This window comes from Bombina bombina, chromosome 6 (genome assembly GCF_027579735.1).
Source record: "Bombina bombina isolate aBomBom1 chromosome 6, aBomBom1.pri, whole genome shotgun sequence".
Lineage (NCBI taxonomy): Eukaryota > Metazoa > Chordata > Amphibia > Anura > Bombinatoridae > Bombina > Bombina bombina.
The window spans coordinates 774,104,518-774,110,517 of record NC_069504.1 but is presented as its reverse complement, the minus strand read 5'-3'; positions in this window follow the sequence as shown (position 1 = coordinate 774,110,517).

Here is a 6,000-nt window from a genome sequence, read left to right as displayed (position 1 = left end):
GGGGCTGCACTCCTGCAGCTGAATGACAACATACTACAGCCCATCGCCTACTGTTCCCGCACGCTGACGGCTGCGGAGTCAAAATACGCTCAAATTGAGAAAGAGTGCCTGGCTGCAGTTTGGGCCTGTGAACGCTTTCAGCGTTATCTAGTGGGTTTGGAGAAATTTAGTCTGGAAACTGACCACAAACCGCTAGTCCCTCTTATCAATTCTTATGACATCGACAAAACACCCTTGAGATGCCAGAGACTTTTAATGAGACTGCTCAGGTTCAATGTTCAGGCAGTGCATGTGCCGGGGAAGCAGCTGGTTGTGGCAGATACACTGTCCAGGCTCCCGCTGGCTGCTGCTGAAGAATCCTCTACAGAATCGGATGTAAAAGTGTATGTTGATTCAGTTCTGGCCTCTAAGTCCATTTCTTCAAGGAAACTGGAAGAGATAAAGAAAGAGACATATTTGGACACAGATCTGCAAGAAGTTATAAGGTACATAAGAGATGGCTGGCCCGAGAGCCGGGCAGCCTGGATGTCTTTAAATGCTTACCAGCCAGAGAGGTCGCAGCTCACGGAGCTGGAGGGGTTGGTGCTGTTCCAAGACCGTATTGTAATTCCTGTCAGCATGAGGAAGGAGATGTTGAACAGGATACACGATGGGCACTTAGGCATCACAAAGTGCAGAGAAAGAGCAGCTACAGCTGTGTGGTGGCCTGGGATCAGCTCCGACATTGCAAATCATGTGTCTAAATGTGCCTTTTGCCGGGAACGCCGGCCTACTCAGAGAAGGGAGCCCTTAATGTCTACTCCGCTGCCTGCGGGGCCGTGGCAGAAAATAGCTGCTGATTTGTGCGAACTGCACGGGAAAAAGTTTCTTGTTGTTATCGACTACTATTCCAGGTATTTGGAAATAGCACCCCTGAATGATATCACAAGTCAGGCCGTTATCATTCGCCTGAAGAGCTTGTTCGCCCGCTGGGGCATTCCAATGGAGCTGGTGAGTGATAATGGCATGCAGTTCGCTTCTACAGAGTTCAGTTCTTTCAGCAGGGAATATGATTTTGTACATTCCACGTCAAGTCCACATTATCCGCAGGCCAACGGAATGGCTGAAAGGGCAGTTCAAACAACAAAATTCATCCTAAAGCAATCTGAACCGTACCTAGCCCTCTTGTCATACAGGGCGACGCCCATTCAAGCCACCGGGTTTAGCCCGGCACAGCTGATGCTAGGACGCCAGATTCGCACCACTTTACCCTCAGTGGGTGTCTTCAAGCCGCCTGGCCCTGTTCCTCGGGACGAAGTCCTTAGGAGGGATGAAGAGGCCAAAAAGGGTTATCGTTTCTTCTACGACAGGAGACATTCTGTCAGGCCTTTACAGGAACTGAAAGCGGGCCAAAGTGTCAGAATTAAACTGGATGATGAGAAGAAATGGAAGACGCCTGCTACGGTAGTGGGCCGCTCTCCAGAACCAAGGTCTTACACAGTCCTTACAGAGGGAGGGACGGTTACACGCCGTAACCGAAGACATCTTCAGCCTGTACCTGAGAGTCTGGAACCGGATACCTCAGTACCACCGCCGGTGGGATCTCCTGTTCTAAGAGAGGTGCCTTCCCCTCAGCAAGATCATAGCGGGGATATATCTTTGCCTCCAGCAGACTCTTGTTCACCATCTTCTGTATCAGAGGACAGTTCATGCAAAGTTACATCAAGCGGAAGAGTGGTGAGGCTTCCGGCCCGATACAGGGACTGACTTTAGCTAGAACAGTGACCGGAAGTATGGGCAGAATAATCCCATGGTCACTGTGGACTAGGGTAGTCTACCCCGATGTCCAAGTCAGGATGTAATTTATTTGTTCATGTTTTCTAATCTATCTGTTTTTATAATGTTCTAAAACAAAAATGTTGTGTATACCCTGTTGGTGTACCTTGTTATTTAATATATATGTGAATGTATGCTTTGCCTTTGAAAAAGGGGAAGATGTGATGATAGCAGGATGTGATGTCACTAGCTGGTGGGCGGGGCTTAGGTCCGGTGTCTGTGTCGCAGTTAGTTTAGTACAATCAACCTGTCTGGATGTGTATTGCTATGCTCTGTAATAAAATAGAGTTGTACCATCATTGCTGTGTCCTGCATATGTCCTGCATCTCATGACAGTATCGAAGACTGTCATCCTCTTCTTGGATCCCATTTAACCTATATCTGCCCAGCAAAGACCTCTACATTATTAAGCATGCCTTTTGAGGTGCTGTGAGCAGCAGGGTGTAGAAGGCTTGACATGTCTTTGATGGTATTGCTATTTCACCTCTATAAGCTATAGCTTTTTCTTCATGGTATATACACGCATATCCCTGACCGGTCAGGTTTGATTGTTTACTATATGACACTGTAACTATTTTTTATTCTGGTACTTTTATTTCATGCATAGGTTGCAATTGATACTTTACTTCTGTCGCAGTGTTCACATTGCGGGGGAGAACGCCTCCTTCACGCTCATCACAGGCTACTTATTACATTGTATTTTTTGAGCTAAAAATTAAATTTATACTTTCAAAAGAGTGCTGAATTCCCTGTCTTTTTTATCCTGGACTACTTTCCTGGATATTTTTCTCTTGTTGTTAACTCCAGGAAATATAAGTAAGTGGCTTTCCCTCCTCTTCATTCCTGCATGGGCTCTACTTTTAGATTTCTAGATTGATCAGCTGCTTATGAGAACAGAAAGTGAAAGTAAAAGAGCCATTTTACAAATGTGTGCTAAAAGCAACCACTAGATGGAGCTGGTTTGCAAGAAATCACAAATAAATCAATGCATTACAGCCAATTCTAAAGGAATTTTTTATGTAGGAAAAAATCGCGACTCCTCGACGGTTTTAAAATCGGGGTGATTAATTGCGGTTTTAAATCGTATATGCGATTAATCGTGCAGCCCTACTGTATATATATATATATATATATATATTATACACATACAGTACATATCCATCATTAGAGATGTAGAAATGTTGGCACCTCATATCTTTGAGCCCTTATAACTTTGTTGTGCAATTTTTTAAAAATATTTTTTATTAGATGATGTTACTATGAGTGTAATTGTACTTTGTAATGCGTTTTTGATGTGTTTTGTGACACTTTTTTGTTTAGAAAAACAGTTAACCAGAGCTGTGAGGATGCGCAAACCTGACGTGTAAACTTCAATTGCTTTCAAGCAATAGCATTTACTTTCGACTTGTAATATGAATGAAAAACCTGATGTGCAACAAACAGAAGCGATAAACCCCTTTTAGCCCATAGTTAAGATTAGTTCCAGAGCAGCAATGCACTACTGGGAGCTATCTGAAAACATTAGGTGAATCAATGACAGGCAGCATATGTGTGTAGCTACCAATTACCAGTTATCTAACAATACATTGCTTTTTCTGAGCCTACCTAGGTATTCTTTTCAACAAAGAATACCTAGAGAACAAAGAAAATATTATAATAGAAGTAGTTTAAAAAGTCTCTTAAAATACCTTTATGGTCCTTTTATTTATTTATTTATAAAGAATTACATTTTAAGTTAAGTGACCAAATGTTTTGCTGAAATGTTTGTGAAAAATGCTGTCCACTCATACACTCCATCACAATTTTATACTTTAGTGAATATCAGACATGCCCTCCTGTTACACAAATGTGACATTATGGGAGCTCAGGGAAAAAACTCAAATGACTACCTATTGTGCAGCTTTTACACAGATTCACCCTCTGTCTTATATTACACTAATAAGACTATTATTACTTTTTTCCTTTCTCTCTATTCCCAGCCTCCCACACAGAACCTCCCTCCTACCCCACTCTATATCCTGATAGTGACCTCACCCTCACACCCCCTAAAAAGTAAATTTATGCTTACCTGATAAAATAATTTCTTCTATGGTAAGACGAGTCCACGGATTCATCCTTTACTTTTGGGATATTATCCTCCTGCTAACAGGAAGTGGCAAAGAGCACCACAGCAGAGCTGTCTATATAGCTCCTCCCTTAGCTCCACCCCCCAGTCATTAGACCGAAGGTACAGGAAGAAAAAGGAGAAACTACAAGGTGCAGAGGTGACTGAAGTTTAAATCAAAAAAATATAATCTGTCTTAAAATGACAGGGCGGGCCGTGGACTCATCTTACCATAGAAGAAATTAATTTATCAGGTAAGCATAAATTTACTTTTCTTCTATAAAGGTAAGACGAGTCCACAGATTCATCCTTTACTTGTGGGATACAATACCAAAGCTACAGGACACGGATGAACGGGAGGGACAAGACTGATGGTTAAACAGAAGGCACCACTGCTTGAAGAACTTTTCTCCCAAAAATAGCCTCCGAAAAAGCAAAGGTATCAAATTTGTAAAATTTGGAAAAGGTATGAAGCGAAGACCAAGTCACAGCCTTACAAATCTTTTCAACAGAAGCATAATTTTTAAAAGCCCATGTGGAAGCCACCGCTCTAGTAGAGTGAGCTGTAATTCTTTCAGGATGCTGCTGTCCAGCAGTCTCGTATGCCAAACGGATGATGCTTTTCAGCCAAAAGGCAAGAGAGGTAGCCGTAGCTTTTTGACCTCTTCGTTTTCCAGAATAGACAACAAATAAAGTAGATGTTTGACGGAAATCTTTGGTCGCTTGCAAGTAAAACTTTAAAGCACGAACCACGTCCAAGTTGTTCAATAGACGCTCCTTCTTAGAGGAAGGATTAGGACACAGAGAAGGAACAACAATTTCCTGATTAATATTCTTATTAGTAACAACCTGAGGAAGGAATCCAGGTTTGGTACGCAAAACCACCTTATAAGCATGGAAAACAAGATAAGGCTAGTCACATTGTAATGCAGACAGTTCAGAAACTCTTCGAGCTGAAGAGATAGCAACTAGGAACAGAACTTTCCAAGATAGAAGCTTAATATCTATGGAATACATGGGTTCAAACGGAACCCCCTGGAGCACTTTAAGAACTAAATTTAGACTCCATGGCGGAGCAACAGGTTTAAACACAGGCTTAATTATACCTAAAGCCTGACAAAAAGCCCGAACGTCTGGAATATCTGCCAGACGCTTGTGCAACAAAATAGACAAAGCAGATATCTGTCCTTTTAGGGAACTAGCAGACAATCCTTTCTCAAAACCCTCTTGGAGAAAAGACAAAATCCTAGGAATCTTGATTTTACTCCATGAGTAGCCTTTGGATTCACACCAAAAAAGATATTTACGCCATATCTTATGATAGATTTTCCTAGTGACAGGCTTTCAAGCCTGAATCAAGGTATCTATGACCAACTCGGAAACCCCGCTTTGATAGAATCAAGCGTTCAATCTCCAAGCAGTCAGTTGCAGAGAAATTAGATTAGGATGCTTGAATGGACCTTGAATCAAAAGGTCCTGTCTCAGTGGCAGAGTCCATGGTGGCAGAGATGACATATCCACCAGGTCTGCATACCAAGTCCTGCGTGGCCACGCAGGCGCTATCAAAATCACTGATGCTCTCTCCTGTTTGATTCTGGCAATCAGACGCGGAAGGAGAGGGAAAGGTGGAAACACATAAGCTAGGTTGAACGACCAGGGTACTGCTAGAGCATCTATCAGTACTGCCTGAGGATCCCTTGACCTGGATCCGTAATGAGGAAGTTTGGCGTTCTGACGAGACGCCATCAGATTCAATTCTGGTGTACCCCATAGCTGAACCAGTTGAGCAAACACCTCCGGATGGAGTTCCCACTCCCCCGGATGAAAAGTCTGACGACTTAGAAAATCTTCCTCCCAGTTCTCTACCCCTGGGATATAGATCGCTGACAGATGGCAAGAGTGAGCCTCTGCCCATCGGATTATTCTTGAACTCTTTGTTCCCACCTGATGATTGAGATAAGCCACAGTCGTGATGTTGTCCGACTGAAATCTGATGAATCTGGCCGAAGCCAGCTGAGGCCATGCCTGAAGAGCATTGAATATCGCTCTTAATTCCAGAATATTTATCGGTAGGAGGGCCT